We start from the raw sequence: 17,116 nt of genomic DNA on the forward strand, positions 1-17,116 counted from the left end.
TAGAAATGTTTCTCTCTCTGAGGTTTTCTGAACACAGCAGTTTCTGAGATGACTCTGCTAGTTAAATGTTGGGTTCACTGAGAGACTCTATCTCAAAATAATATAATATAAAAAAGTAATATAAAGTAAGTAGGGGTGGGGCTGGAGAGATGGCTCAGTGGTTAAGCCCACTGACTGCTCTTCCAGAGATCAATTCCCAGCAACCACATGGTGGCTAACAGCCATCTGTAATGGGATCTGATGCCCTCTTCTGGTGTGTCTGAAGACAGCTACAGTGTACTCACATACATAAAATAAATAAATAAATCTTTTTTAAAAAAGTAAGTGGGGAACAGTTGAGGAAGGCACCCAAGATCAATTTCTGACATCCACAGTCATATGTGCACACACACATACACACACACACACACACACACACAGATATGTATATGTCACACATACACGATGATATATTTTATGTATGTGAATACACTGGCACTGTCTTAGATACACCAGAAGAGGGCATCTGATCCCATTACAGATGGTTGTGAGCCACCATATGGTTGCTAGAAATTGAACTCCGGACCATTGGAAAACCAGTCAGTGCTCTTAACCGCTGAGCCATCTCTCCAGCTCCAGACAATGGAGTTTAAGTCAGTGTGTTTGGGAACTGCTGCATTCTCCACCCCTGCTCAGGGATACATGAGGTCTAGGAGCTTTGGAAGAGGGCGCTGAGCTATTCTAAATTAAAAGCCTGGCTCAAGCTTGCAGACTTACTTCCCTTGGTTATTAAAGCCTGGTGCTAGGGGTTGAACTTTTAAGGGACAGTTCAAGGAGCCTACCAAGAAAGGGGACAGTGGTTATGAAATGTTTCATGTACCAATAATGTGCTGGCAAGTAGAGGGGGAAGGTACAAGTGTCTGAGGAGGGGCATTGCACACACAGTTAGTGAACATAGGGGCACACTGATAGGTAGACAGACAGAACCCTATCTTTCCAGTAAGAGTTTAGCAAGTGTTACTGGCCATTCTCTCTCCTGTCTCCTTCCTCTTCCCCTCAGTCCTCTCCTTCAACCTCTCTCCATGTAATTCAGCACATGGAGCACATTGGATAACGTAACAGGAAAGTCCAAGGCTTCAGAAATGGCTGAACCCAGGGTCTCAAGCCACACCATTGGCTCTTCGTCCTTTCTCTCTATCTCTTAATTGTTTTCTTCCTCTGTGCTGTCTGCAGAAGTTTCACTGCGTATCTCTCTCACTGCTGTAGGTTTGGTTATGTCGCATCTTTAAATCTCTCATGAGACGGGGCGGGGGATATTAAACAGTCTAGTCCTGAGTCACATGTTCAATCTCAGGCATAAGAAGAGGGAGAGGCAGGTTCTTGAGCCAGGTCGTTTCTGCCTGTTCTTCCATCATTGTAGCTTCTGACTTGCTCTCAGGGGGCTGACCTGCCTACACTGCTTCCACGAGTCCCATGTACTCTGGCTCAGGTGAGGCGGCCCTGAGAGAGTAGGCAGAATGGAACACAAAGGTCAAAGGTCAAAAGGTAGACGTCAGACCTGTGTGTCAGCCTTCACATCAAAGGAGGAGTTGCTGCCTGTATTGTGAATGAGACTGAGATCAAGAGATTGAGAGAACAGGAACGGAATCTTCCACACCCTCGCTCTTCCCAGTTGTGTATGGCAAGGCAATAGGCATTTTGGGTAAGGAAAGCTTTTTATGAATGAGCTTGGCACAGACTCCCAGTTCCGAGGCACCTTTCCTCCCCTCATCTCCGTGGTTTGAGTTACAGACCGAGAGAAAATGATCTCTTGATCCATTGAAACTGGGGCTAAGGCTGATAAGCGTCCCTGTCCCACAAAACTCAAGGACAGCCTGTTAGTCGATGCCTTGGCTCCTCAGTGGCACAGCTCCTGCAGGAAAGTTTCCGGATGTGCCATCTCATTTCCGAGCTTCTCATCCAACGTGCATGGCCTAATCAGTCAACACACAGAAAGCATCCTTGATGGGTCTGCTGGGAGAATATAAAGGCTTGTAGCTGTCTCCAGAGATGCTTTGCCATTTTATCAACCAAAAGGACACCTAACCGGTGGCCCAGAAATTCCACTCCTGGGTATATACTGAAGAGAAATGTCCGGCTCCCCTCCCCCAAACGAAAAGAAAGAAAAGAGGGTAGGGAGATGGATCGGTGAGGAAAGTATTTATTGCCCAGGTATGAGCACTCACACTCAGGTGAATTCTGAGGAGGCGTGGCACTGACCTGTAAGTCCAGCACTCTGAAGATGGAGACAGACGATCTCTGGAGCAAGCTGGCTAGCCAGATCAGCTATATTAGGTGAACTCTGCCTTAGTGAATCAAGTGGAAGGCAATTGAGGAAGACTTTGATGTCCCTGGGCCTTCCCAGACACATATAGGAATTTGTATGCACATCATGGATATACACGTAAACACCCCATGCACACTTTCTTTTTTTTTTTTAAGAGACTTGTCAGGGGCTGGAGAGATGGCTCAGGGGTTAAGAACACTGATTGTTCTTCCAGAGGTCCTGAGTTCAATTCCCAGCAACCACATGGTGGCTCACAATGATCTGTAATGGGATCTGATGCCCTCTTCTGGTGTGTCTGAAGACAGCCACAATGTAATATATAATAAATAAATAAATCTTGAGAGAGAGAGAGAGAGAGAGAGAGAGAGAGAGAGAGAGAGAGAGAGATTGGAAAGATCTCATATACCCATCAGCGGAAAGATTAACAAGGCAGATCTGACACCTGTGCTGGCCTGGCTTGGTTCTTTCAGTTGACTAACAGAACCAAGGCTTTTCTTTGTTTTTTCTTTTCTCTCTCTACTCTCTCTTTTTTCTCTAGACGGAGTCTCTAGCCCAGGCTGGTAATGAACCCCCGTGTAGCCGACGATGGCCTTGAACTTCTGACCCTCCTGCTTTCACTGCTGGTGCACTGGGGGCAGAACTCAAGGCTTTGCACGTAAAAAGCAAACACTATCTACTAAGCTGCACCTCCAACCCCCAAGTTAGAAAAAATACTTTTTTTTTAAATCCAGTAAGGTATGAGCAAAAGCCGTACTCTTTGTCTTTCACTATTCCTCTTTCGCTCTAGCCTGCAATGTGAACATGATGGCTAGAGCTGAAGCATCCCTGACGGACCAGGAAGTGACTGTGCAGATGGTAGCCACATGTGGGATGTGGAGGGGTCTAGAACAGGTGCAGGACTGGTCTGTTCCATGAGGTAGCCCCAGTTCCTATAACAGTATCTGGTGCTGGTAGAGAGTAAGGCTGTACGCATGCATGCTTGTGTGTGTGTGTGTGTGTGTGTGTGTGTGTGTGCGTGAGAGAGAGAGAGAGAGAGAGAGAGAGATCACACTGATAAGGGAAGCTGAGAGGCTGGGAGTTGGTCTGCTTGAACTCTGCAAATCTAAACTGCCCCACCCACACCTTCACCCTTTATTCCCCCAACTACTTGCCTGTGTTAACCTGCTTAAATTCACGACCCACCACACACTTTAGGTGAAGCTCTTGAATTGAACCTGTCTCCATGGTACCACACCCTGTGTCTGCTCCTCCTGGGCAATCAGTTATTTCCACGGTGGGTATGTGCATAATATACATATATATATTTCACTTATTTATTTTGGTGCACGTGTGTGCACATCAGATGGTGCACAGCTAATATGAAGAGCAGACATTAGCTTTCAGGAGTTGATTCTTTCCACACTGTAGGACCTGGGACTTGAACTCAGGTTGTCAGGCTTGGCAGCGACCATATTTACCCACTGAACCTATCTCACCTGCCCTGTCATCCAGTAGTTTCTTAAAGGCACCACTGTTGGTTTGGAGATGCATCCTGTAGACTTGGATATTTTAAATGTTCGCATTATCAAACTCAGACTTGGCCTGTATAGATCATTTGAAAGCAAATGATAATAAGAAAACTAAAGTCAACTACAGCCCTGGGCTAGCCATTCTTCAATATTTGGGTCTCTTTCCTCTTTAAAATTAGACTATCTGTTGGTCCTCATTTAATTTGGACCTCCTCTCGATTTGCTTAATGCCAGTATTTCCTTGCGTTCCAAAAATTATTTTAAAGTGTTTTAAAATGATGATCTAAAGTTTTATCCTTTATAATTATTTACCTAATTGGTATCTTCCGGGTTTTCCGAGAACTTTCATTTGTATAATTAGCAATTCGGTGACTGCCTTGTACGTTACTGCATCCACGTTTGTTTCAGAGTTCCGGAAGAGGGCAGCAGGCCAAGGAGCATGAACATGCACAAACTTCTTAGGAAATGAAGGACCCACCGAAGGAGGCTTCCAGAGCCCGCCCCTCCCTCCAGAACCCGCCCTTTCCGGGCCCGCCCCTCCCACATCCTCCACGTGTGCCTCATGTCTCATAACTCTGAGTGAGGTGTTGAAGAGATGGTCCAGGCAGGCTGGCCTCAAACTTACAAAGGTTCACCTGCCTCTCTCTCCACCATGCCTGGCCAGGTTGTAACTTGTGTCTAGTTGTTTGTTAACCGACACTGTTCTGATATGTGTAGTTTTTAGTCTCTAGAAGGGAATGCCAGGGCATTCATAATTCCAGACAGGTTTAGGAAAGTTTGAATGGCTGGGCATGACAGTGCCCTCCTGGCATCTTGGCGATTGGGAGGTGGAAGAAGGAGAATCAGAAGTTCATCCTTGGCTCCATCCCGAGTTCACGACCAGCCTGGGATACCTGAGACACTGTTTAAAACACAAAGTCGAGGACATGGGAACTGTGGCAGTTGATGGAGATGTCCCCGAGTCTCAAGCAGGTGGACCTTTCAGTGAGAATTTCTGTTTCTTAAAAAACCCAGTTACGCTGTATGAATATGTTTTTGTTTTAATCCCAGGTATGGGACATGGGGCTGCTTTGGTTTGTCCACGGATGTTGATTATGACTGCTCTGTGTTCAAGGTGGCTATGGTTTTTGCCAGCTGCAGATAAGTTAAGTCTGGGGACTCTGGAGAGGGTTTTAAGGGTAAGAACCGTGAGAGGGCCTGTGGTAGTTGCTGCTCCCCTGGCTGCCACTGCTTCACCTCCCCCTCTCCCTCACTTGCTGCTGCTTCCCCCTGCTGTCCCCCCTCTGCTGCTCCCCCGCGGCCCCCGCTGCTGTTGGTTCACTGCTGTTGATTGCTGTATTGCTGAATACTCTCCAACAATGAAGGTTGGACCTGCCCCTAGGAACTGCACAGTCCTATTCAACAGGAAGTCCTATTCATCCTATAGAAGACTTAGGAGGGGTCTACGTCCCCTTCACTTTAACCTCCTACCTAGTGTTGGGGGGTTGTAAGGTATTAGGGTGGTAGATATAATAAAACAGTAAAAAAGATTAAAAAGAGCTTCAACAGAACTCAACCCTGTGTCACCTAGCTCCACGAGGCAGGATGAAATTTTGCCTGGCCTCTGTTAGCCCAGATACCCTGCAAAAGATACGTTTCCCCATCCAAGCCTCAAATTCAGCAAGGACTCTTTTTGTTTTGTTTTTTTAAAGATATAGATTTAACAGTTACCAATCAATCACCTTTAATTAAGAGTTTATATTTCTCTAGAAGCTTCCAGAAACAGTTATTGGAGTCTCCAAACCACCTGCTGCAGAAGGTGCTTTTGTTATCTCTGTGAAAATTAAAGTAAGTAGGCCTTAAAAGTATAAGGTTTAGGGCCACACATGCACACACACACCCATATATACTCACACATATGCACACACACATACACACATACACCCATATATACACACACATGCACAAACACATGCACACACCCATACATACATACACCCATATATACACACACATACACCCATATATACACACACACATGCACAAACACATGCACACACCTATACATACATACACCCATATATACACACACACATGCACAAACACATGCACACACACATATACATATACACCCATATATACACAAACATATGCACACACACATACATACATACACCCATATATATATATACACACACATATGCACAAACACATGCACACACACATACATACATACACCCATATATACACACATGCACAAACACATGCACACACACATACACACATACACCCATATATACACACACATATGCACACACATGCACACACACATACATACACACACTCATATATATACACACACACATGCACAAACACATGCACACACACATACACACATACACATGCATAAAATACATGGAAATAATATGAGATTCATTGGGATTGAGCAAACAGGTAATTGTACCAGCTGGGATCATTATTTAGCCATTTTTTTTTGTTTGTTTATTTTTGGTGCTGGGGATGGGACCCATTGTGCATGCACCCCAACCCTAAAGACCTTTAAGTATTTTAAGTAAGTCACTTGGTTTCTGCATTGCTGAGGCTAGAACTCGGGACTCTGTGCATGCCAGGCAATTGCTCTGTCAATTGAATGTGTCACGTTGGCTTTAGTGATCAGTTTGACACATACTAGAGTTGTGCATGTGTGTATGTGTGTCTGTGGGGGGGGGTGGCCACCAGAGTGATGGTCTGTAAGAGGCAAGGAATGAGTTTAGTTCAGCAAGACTAAGTAGCCAGTGTTGTTTCAACCTTCTGAAGTCAGATCCCAAGTGGTTTATTTTAGGCATATTTAAGCACAGCACAATTTGGTGCTAGCTTTTGGAGTAGTAATTAACTCAATCCTGTGTGCCCAATAAAGCATGCAAAAATCTCTCTGAGGAACAAAGTAAGCTACATAAAGATTGGACGTGACTACAGAGAAACTCTTTGTAAAGCACATGTGCCAATCTCCATAGAGATTATATATATTATTATATATATTATATATATATTATATAAATTCTATAGGTTGAATGAGAATAGCAAACTATGATAACAGTCTCAGGGAGGGTCTGGTGTGGTCTCCCACCACACAGAAACACAAAGGTCACCAGTCTAGAGAACATGTTCTTGAAAGAACAACCGAGTGTGCTAACATTCCAGGGTCCATTAGTGCTTCTCTGTGAGCCCAAGGACCTTGTGTCTCCAGAGAAGTCATCTGAGAAGACCCCTCAGTCAGGAAACAGATTAGATCAGATTGGCCTGTGGGCATGTCTGTGGGGGACTGTCTTGATTATTAATTGGTGTAGGAGGGTCCAGCCCACTACGGGTGGTGCTATTCCTAGGTCAGTGGTCCTGGGTGATGTAAGAAGCCTAGCTAAGCATGAGGCTGTGAGTGAGCCAGCAAACAGCATCCTCCATAGCTTCTGCTGCTTTTTTTTTTTTTTTTTTTTTCTTGGCTGTGAGTTTCCTGGTTGGAGGAAATAATTGGAACAGCAAAAAAAAAAAAAAAAAAAAAAAAAAAAAAAAAAAAATCCTGCCTTGATTTTCCTCACCGTGACCTGGAAGTGTAAGATGAAACAAACCCTTTCCTTCCTTTTAGTCAGAGGTTTTATCACAGGAACGGGATGAAACTAGAACAAACTTTATCCCCAGCCCAGTGGTCATCTGTTTTCTGCCTTCGTGAATATCAGCACCCCAAGGAACCTCATGTACACGAGACCATATGTGTGTCCTGCTGTGTCCTGTTTAGTCACTTAGCAGAGTATCCTCCAGGCTCGTGGTAGCACACGGAATGTCCTTTCTCAGGTTAAATAATAGTCCACTGTATGCTGCAGGACACTTTGTTCACCGCCCCGCATCATCGATGGTCATGGGGGTTGTTTTATAGCGCTGGGACTTGAACTCCATCTCAGCACAAGCTAGCAAAGTGCTCTTTGACTCACCGACATTCCCAACACGCAGCTTTTACATCTGTCTAAGATCCTGCTTTTGGGGCTGAAGAGCTGGCTCTGGGGTTAGGAGCACTGGCTGCATTCCCAGAGCACCCAGGTTCACCCCCCATGGCAGCTTACAACCATCTGCACCACCACTTCCAGGGGATTTACATACATGTGCTGTACATCCATACATGTAGGTAAAACACTCATACACATGACAGAAAAATAAACACATTTTCTTTTGGAGACAGGGTTTCTCTCTGTAGCTCTGGCTGTCCTAGAACTTGCTCTGTAGACCAGGCTAGCTTCAAATTCACAGAGATCCACTTGCCTCTGCCTCCTGAGTGCTGGGAATTAAAGGCATGAGCCACCATTGTTCTGCTAATAAACACAGTTTTTTAAAAATATCCTGATTTCATTTTTCCCATATAAATCTGGAAATGGAATTCTAGGTTCATATGGTCAATTCCATTTTTGTTTTTGAGAGAGAGAGACAGCGTTTCTGTATGTATAGGCTGGCCTTGAACTCTGTGTGACTCAAACTCAATATTTTGTCACAGAAAGGAGGAACACAGCTAACAGGCCCACGAGCCTTTCCTCAAACCTTTGTCTTAGCAACCATTAGAGCCGGAAAGCCCCAGGAGTTCACATAGTGTGTCATTGTGTATGACGATGGGACACAAGCCAGCGTCTCCAATATATGCACACAGTGTCTAGTGCATTAGTGCCGAGCTTTGTCCTTCATCCCTGGTGCTAGGATATCCTGGCGGCCATCTGCATGGACCACACTTGGATCCACACCATGCACCCTACATAAAGAAGGACTGACTGACTCTCACAGATCTTTTACATGATGAGTTCTGAAGCCATGAGACCCTAATTATGTATATAAACGGCATATATACACACCATAGAGAGAGAACTTAATTATATATACAAACTTGGTAAAGATAGACTTTTTTTTTGAGTCAGGATGTTATTGTAACTCAGGCTGGCCTGGAACTCATTACGTGGCCCAGAGTGGCCTCAAACATCACTCCTCCTGCCTCAGGCTTCTTAATGCTGAGATACAGGTTTGAGCAACCATGTTTGGCAAACAAATACCTCCATTAACAAAGCAGCAAATACCTGAGTGTATTTTTCATGGTTCTCTAAAAGAACAGAACTTTTTATCTATCTATCTACCTACCTACCTATCTATCTATCTATCTATCTATCTACCTACCTATCTATCTATCTACCTATCTATCTATCTATCTATCTATCTATCTATCTATCTATCTATGTATCTATCTAAGATCTCCCTACCTATCTATCTATCTATCTATCTATCTATCTATCTATCTAAGATCTCCCTATCTATCTATCTTATCTATCTATCTATCTATCTATCTATCTATCTATCTAAGATCTCCTATCTATCTATCTATCTATCTATCTATCTATCTATGTATCTATCTAAGATCTCCCTACCTATCTATCTATCTATCTATCTATCTATCTATCTATCTAAGATCTCCCTATCTATCTATCTTATCTATCTATCTATCTATCTATCTATCTATCTATCTATCTATCTAAGATCTCCCTATCTATCTATCTATCTATCTATCTATCTATCTATCTATCTATGTATCTATCTAAGATCTCCCTATCTATCTATCTATCTATCTATCTATCTATCTATCTATCTAAGATCTCCCTATCTATCTATCTTATCTATCTATCTATCTATCTATCTATCTATCTATCTAAGATCTCCCTATCTATCTATCTATCTATCTATCTATCTATCTATGTATCTAAGATCTCCCTATCTATCTATCTATCTATCTATCTATCTAAGATCTCCCTATCTATCTATCTATCTATCTATCTATCTAAGATCTCCCTATCTATCTATCTTATCTATCTATCTTATCTATCTATCTATCTACCTATCTATCTATCTATCTATCTATCTATCTAAGATCTCCCATAGACATATAGCTGGGGTTTATTGTAGTAGCTCACAGGCTGGGGTCTAGCTAGTCTATCTATCTATCTATCTATCTATCTATCTATCTATCTATCTATCTATCTAAGATCTCCCATAGACATATAGCTGGGGTTTATTGTAGTAGCTCACAGGCTGGGGTCTAGCTAGTCCAACAATGACCTATGAAAAGTCCAAGAATTCAACAGCTGTTCAGTCCATGAAGCTGGGTGTCTCGGCTGGTCTTCAGCGTATGTAAAATGCAGAAGAAGTGGGCTCAGATGCCAGTGAAGGAATGGACTTGCCAGTGAAAGCAAGCAGAAGAGAGCAAGCTTAGAGGCTGCCATCTTTACCAGCTGAGCCCTTTCACTGGTCCTGAACCGCCTGCTGTGCCCAACAAGATGGTGTTAGGGACCAAACCAAAGACTAGTGCTAAGCAAACACACTACCAAACAGGCTGCATTCCCAGACCAATGTAAACATTTTTAAAAAATCATTTTTATCTTAGGTGTAAATGTTTGCCTGTATTTTATCTGTGCACCTCATGTGTGCAGTGTCCTCAGAGGCCAGACTAGAGGGGGTTGGATTTTCTGGAACTGGAGTTACAGATGATTGTGAACTGCTGTGTGGGTGCTGGGAACCAAACCCAGGTCTTGCTCAAGAGCAGTAAGTGCTCTTAAACTCTGCCTTTTCTCCAGCCACCAGCCCCATGCCTTGAGCATCTCGATAGAATTATATTCAGTAACTTTTGGGCAGTGTAATAAATCATGGCTCTCCAGCTTCCTGAGTGTCCTGGGCAGCCGATGTGGCTGGCACTGTAAGGTTGGCACGGGGGATACCAGTTCATCTGCATTTCTGGTGCCTTTGGGTTATGATCAAACACACCCGAGGGGGTTAAACAAGGACTTGGAGGTTTTGCTTGTTTCTAACTGGAAAGTAGCCTGAGAGAGGAAGGTCTGAACGCTTCTAGAGAACATCACTGAGACTTCTGGGGAAGGGAGGGCGCTGCTCCCAGGGCCACGAGGCCTGCCATCATCCACACCAGTGGCCTGCAGAGAACAGCCTGTTCTAGGAACAAACACCTTGTGGTGTCACAGTGAGAAAGAACGTTCTGTCTCTTGGCCTGTACTTGCTTTGTTTTTATCAGCTGGTATTCTGCTTGGTGTGTTTTGAGATTTTTAAATTTTATTTATTTTATGTATACTAGTACACTGTAGCTGTCTTCAGACACACCAGCATCAGATCCCATTACAAATGGTTGTGAGCCACCATGGGGTTGCTGGGAATTGAACTCAGGACCCCTGGAAGAGTAGTCAGTGCTCTTAACTGCTGAGCCATCTTTCCAGCCCTTGTTTTGAATTTATTCTACAGCTTAATTTATTGTACAATGGATGGTGGTGGTGGAGGAGGAGGAGGGAGGAAGAGGAGAAAGAGGAGGAGGAGGAGAATTGGATTTAAGAGTTGTAATTTGACAGAACTATTTGATTATTTGAACCCTTGGTCCCCAGTTGCGTACTCTTTGGAGAGGTTCTGGAATCTTTAGGAGGTGAAGGCTTGCTAGAAGAAGGGCTTTATACTTTTGCCCCACTTCCTGTTTTCTCTTTCTGCTTCCTGATGTAAAAACTCAGTCAGCTTCCTGTTGCTACTGCCATCGCCACACCCCCCCCATTATAGACTCTCACCCTTCTAGAGCCATAAGCCAAAATAAATCGACTTGCATACATCGCTTTGACCATGGTGCTTTAGCGCAGTAACAGAAAGGAACCACACAGGGGTATGGCTCAGTGGTAGAACATTTTGGGGCTGGTGAGATGGCTTAGCAGGTAAGGACACCTGCTGCTAAGCCTAATGACCCAAGCTTGATGCCAGGACCCCCACACGGGGGAAGGAGACAACTGAACCCCGAAGTCCTCTGAATTCCACTTGTGAGCATGCATGTGTTCACATGTGTGCACATGCACACACAAAGAACACAATTAATTCCTCAGGCACACTAGCCATACTTAGTGACCAGCAACCACGTGCAGGTGACTAGGCAGAAATGACATTGACCATTGTACTAAGCAGCTGCTGAAGTATTAGGGAAACACGGGACTCGAACTCTGCAAGTACTGCTTGGATTTTTAATTAGATCCTGCTTTGCAATGTTATCTGCACACACTATACACACCTTTGCAAAATAACACATGCTGTATTAGTTTTGACATTAACAAAATAGAAGCATCTACATAGACTATATTCTAGAGTGACTTCATTTACACGGCGGTTTCAGTGTCAGAGTTGGGTCCCATTTGGAATCTGTGAGACTGCAGGGTGTGCAGGGCCCAGTCTTTTGTTGGACTGGTCTGTTCCCTGTGTCTGTTCCCTCAGGCTGGCTAGGTCCACTGGAAAGGCAACCAGAGATCCTAAGTTCCCCTGCCTACCAGTACGCAGGTCCAGGATGAACTCCAAACCCTAGTGCTGAAAGTGAAGGTAGCATCTGGCCACAGTGTGAACTCCCCCTTTGAAAGCCGCACTTTGCAAGAACATCTGTCCTGCTGTCTAATCTAGAACCTGGAACCCAACCCATGGACCAGAGATTCACGGAGGGGGTCGAGGAGGAAGGCAAGTGAACAACTGAAGTTTAACCCACGGTCGATGACCCTGTTGGAGGTACCTTGTGGCTGGGGGAGAAGCCGTGTGGCATTGAATGTGGCCAGGGGGAGCTGGACACAGCAGTACACACCGGTAATCCCAGCACTCCAGAGGCTGAGGCAGGAGGATTGAGATTTCAAGACCAGCCTTTGCTACAGACTGAATGCCTGTCTTCAGGTTGGGGGTGGGGAAGGATGGGAGTGGGAGGGTGATGTTAGAGCATGCGGGAAAACAGGGTTATGGGTAGAAAGTTGGTTTCTCCCTTCCTCATTCTAACAACAGCGTAGCCCTGCAGTGAGCTGACTGTCCAATGACACCTGGGGGCAAGCAGGGCGTCTAGGACAGGCTGTGAGCTCTGGTGCCCCACTGTCCCATCTCTCTGCTCAGCCCTCATGGCTCCATTTGTATGGTGGTGGCTACTGTTTCCAAACTGAAAGCCACGGATCTTCCCAGGCCCCAGGAAGCCATTCCTGGGTGGCACTGCCCACACCTTCTGCATCACCTGAGGTTACAGTGCACCCATATCTCAGGCTGGCCAAGGCTAAACAGCCCCTGGGGAGGAAGAGGGAAGGGGCAGAGGGAGGCTGGGCATACATAGCATGCCAAGACGCTGGGTGCCCGCTCGGGTTTGCCACACGGAAACAATCTCCCTGCTCACAATCTACACACTGCCCACGTGCCACTTCCTGCCAGCTCCCAGGACAGAAGCTTTACTTCTTCGCTCTTAGGGGCCTGGAGCCTGACCCTGAAAGGTGACCTACTGTTCCACCTTTCTCTCCTGCCACAGAACAGGGTCTCTGTCAGCGTAAGGTGCTGACTCTGTCATGCTGTTCCTCATGGTCTTCAGTAGCTCCCATGCCTCTGGGACACTTAGCCCTGCCAGCTAATCTTGCCTTTTCCCTAATTATCTTCCCTGCTAATCTTGTTTTGAGATGGGGGTCTCGCTTGGTAGTCCAGGTTAGCCGAGAATTCGTGGCAATCCTCCTGAAGTAAAGAATGTCTCCCAAGTGCTGGGGTCACGGTGTGAGCCACTAGGCTTCATGGCCATTGCTTGTCTTTCGATGTTCGTCCTTTATCACGTTCCCAGGTTCTTTGGCAATCTTGGTTCCAACCTCTGACCTTCTAGAGCTGTCCATTTCCCTGTGGGGGGAGGGTGGGATCACCCACTCTCCAATCTTAACTATATTCCCACCATAAATGCACAGAAATTGTCTCTAACCTGAAAGCCTATTGAGTTAAGGGCTTAGCCTTATGGCCTCTGACTCCACCTCTCTGCCACACAGCCTGCCCTGCCCAAGGTTCCTGGTATGTGTGTCCCTCTGAAGTCCTGGAGGGCAGAACTACGTGTAATGCTTGTAGCTTTGTGGGTGAGATATATGGTAAGATGGCCCCAAAACCTAAAAAAAAACACCCAGGGCCCTAGCACTGTTGGGCTGAGTTGAGCCCTTCCTCTGGAGCCGTGTCAACCGCAGGCAAGTGAGCCACAATACAGACGTGATCTAGACGAAATACGGAAGTGGTGGTCGGCTTTGTAGCAGATGGCAGAGTTCCAAAGTCAGAGCACTGTTTGGGTGTGAAGAGCTGTGCCGAGGACGGCATATAAACACCGACCTGTTAACTCTGCCACCGTGTTCGCTGTGTGGTGTTCACGGGGTAAGGATAGTCACAGGTCCGATGGGCCATCTAGCTTACCTCCAGAGCCCTGAGAAGGTAAAGATCTGGAGGTTTAAACCTTCTGGCAGGGCTGTGTGGACCCTTGGGATTCAGTGAGAGAAGGCTTCTGAGGGGGTGTGCTCTCTGGGGCCAGGAACTTAACATTTTAAACAAACTCCCCTGGAATTCTAATGCCTGTCAAGGCCCGAAAGCCTTTGCCCAATACTCTCAAACGTGTCCATTGGTTGGGGAGTGGGGGAGGGAGAAGGGGAGGCTACTCCCCGGTAGACAGGAAGAAAGCTGCAGACCTGTGTGTGAATGTGCCTTGCTTTGCCTGAATTGGGCTGTGAGCGGGCACCTGAGGCTTAGCTAGTGGGGGGTTAGGAGAGGAGAAATAGTAGTTTGCTCTACAGGGAGCTTGGCGCATCCTCTGTAGGGCTGGACAGGAGAGTCCCTGGAACCTTTCTTATCACCTGGAACAGAGAGGGCTGAAGGCAGCTCCCCGGCCCTGTGCCTGTCCCCCTCCTACTCTGCTCTCTTGATTTCTTTGGAGGGAGGAAGCAATGGAATCAAAGGACTGGAATGAAGCCAGCTTTTGGAACTGACACCGCCAGGTCTTCACAGAAGGGCCCAGGTGATGGGAAGGCCCATGTATGCCAGCAAGGTGCAAATGACAGCTTGTCCCACTCAGGGTTGGCCCTGCTGGGCCTGGCAAAAGGGACAGCAATATTTTCAGAGTTACAGGACCGTGAGTGAACAGGTAGAGCTGAGGCATGCGTGCTGGGGAGAGGAAGACCAACTGTGGAAGTCTCCAGCCTTTTGCTGGATTTTGCTGAGGAAGCAGATTCACTCTGTCTTGCTTTCACTCCAAGGGATGTGTGGAAGCCTGAACCTGATACTCACTGACTGTCCAAGGAGGTAAAATGGCTTCAACTCTCACTGGCTTAACCGGCCACACAACCCACCTGGGATACTCCCCCCACTATTTGAAATTTCCAAGTCCAAGGTCCTTGAATGGCTTCCCCGCCAGGGCCAGAGCAACCCCCCCCCCCCCCCCCCCCAGGTCATCGTGCAGAGAGTTCTCCGTTTAAAACCGGGATACCTGCAAGGCAGTTTGGACAACCAAGAGTGGAAGAATGGGCAGTTACACCCCCAAGGGAGGCAGATCATTCCTTCTTGGTGTGTTCCAGGACACGGTAGGGAACCCCGGGGGTGTTTCTGGAGCTGTGCTCCTCCTGCATGACGGGCAGTGTGGCCGGGGTGTAGATCTCAGAAATGCTGTCATTGTTTTCCAAGGCTCCATAGGAAAAAGAAGCTTTGAGGTCGGGCTGGACCGTCGTCCCTTTTGCATGCATGTCCTGCATACCTGAAATGACATCCATGTCGCCAGTCATTGTGTAGGAAGGGACGCTGCACTTCCCTCTCTCCCACCACAGACCAACCAGAGCTCAGGGGCCGATCAAGCGCATCACTGATTCCCAGATGCTTAGGTTTAAGAGGCACTGCTCAGGAATCCTGTGGAAGGAGCGTGTGTATCTGGGGCGGTAGGTAGACCAGAGCACTGTGCCTTGGGTGTGGTAGATGCCACTTTGCCACTGAATTAACTCAGGAGCCCGGAAGCTTTTTTTCTTTTTTACATTTGAGGAAATAAAGAGGGTGAGTTTTGCATCCTGGAAACCCAACACTGTGATGGATGGAGGGGGTGTTTGACCTTTGACCTCAACAATCCGTCTCTATATGCAGGGTGAGGTGTGATTCTCAAGATTTAGGACGCACTGATGTTGGCTTTAAATTTACCTTTAGGGGAAACAAAGCCTCTAGTTTGGTTTTGTTGCTGTTACTGCTGTGTTACAACTGTTTTTAGAGATGGGGTCTCACTGTGTAACCCTGGCTGCCCTGGCACTTTCTATGGACATTAGGCTGGCCTTGAACTAAGTCCCTTGGCCCTCTAATTCCCTATAGCTGCACTCTAGACTCCAAGCCTGGATTAAGCAATTCAACCTTCCGGGGTTTTTTTGTCTTCTACAATCCTTGCGGGAGGGGGAGTGCTGATCACTTGGGGGCCAACACCTTTCCTAAGTGCCAAGTGTCTCCAGTGAAGGATAATAACCCTTGTCCTCTCACTTCCTGACATACCTCTGCCCCAGGCTAACCCTCTACAGCTGGAGACCAACCCCAGCAGTCACAACACAACCTGTTTCAGACATTCACCCAATTTTGTTTCCTCTGATTCTTAAGGCCATGGAGAAGGACTAGACACAGCTGAAGGCAGCTTCCCCGAGAACCTTGAGACCTGCTGAGAGGCAGGGACAGCATTTCACACCAGGGTGTTTACACTCTAAAGCCCGGGATCTTAACTGTACAGTCGCCCTACAGACCACACTTAATCATGCTGGGGCAGAGAGAAACTATTACCCTCATTTCCTGGATAATAAAAACAAGTTCCAAGAGGCAGAGCAGCCTGCCTACATAGGGCTAAAGGGCAGCTGGGGCTTAGCACAGGAGCCTGCAGCTTTGAATACCAGCTGGGGAAGGACTCGACCCTCGGTGAGACAGATTCAATGCATGGTTATTTCAAGGGCCAGTCTAAGAGTTGACGGTCTAGGCTGGGACTGCAGCTCTAACAGCAGAGCACTCGCTTGCTCGATTGCCTCAAATGCACAAAGCCTTGGGTTGGATCCCAAGCGTCACATGCAATTAGCATGATGACACACACCTGTAATCTTAGCATTTGGGCGGTAGAAGCAGGAGGTTTGGATGGTCAAGGTCATCATCCTCAGTCATATAGAGAGTCCAGAGCCAGCCTGGGCTACATAAGACCCCATCTCAAAAAAAAAAATCTATGTGTTTGGGCTCAGGGGTGTGGTGGGGCAGGCAAAGGCATCTGCTGCTCAGGGGAACTTTAGCCTACATGATTACAGAATATTGCAGAGCTTTGAACTGTGTCAGTACCTCCAGCCTTATCCCACCAGCCCACAAGAGCCTGACGGGTGGGGATTCGCCCCGTAGAACAAGGGATGTTAGGAGTATTTATCAGGGGCCTTAGGTTTGGGCTGAAGGACCTGAAGAGGGTTGAGGAAGGGCA

This window comes from Micromys minutus, assembly GCF_963924665.1.
Source record: "Micromys minutus genome assembly, chromosome: 9".
Taxonomy (NCBI): domain Eukaryota; kingdom Metazoa; phylum Chordata; class Mammalia; order Rodentia; family Muridae; genus Micromys; species Micromys minutus.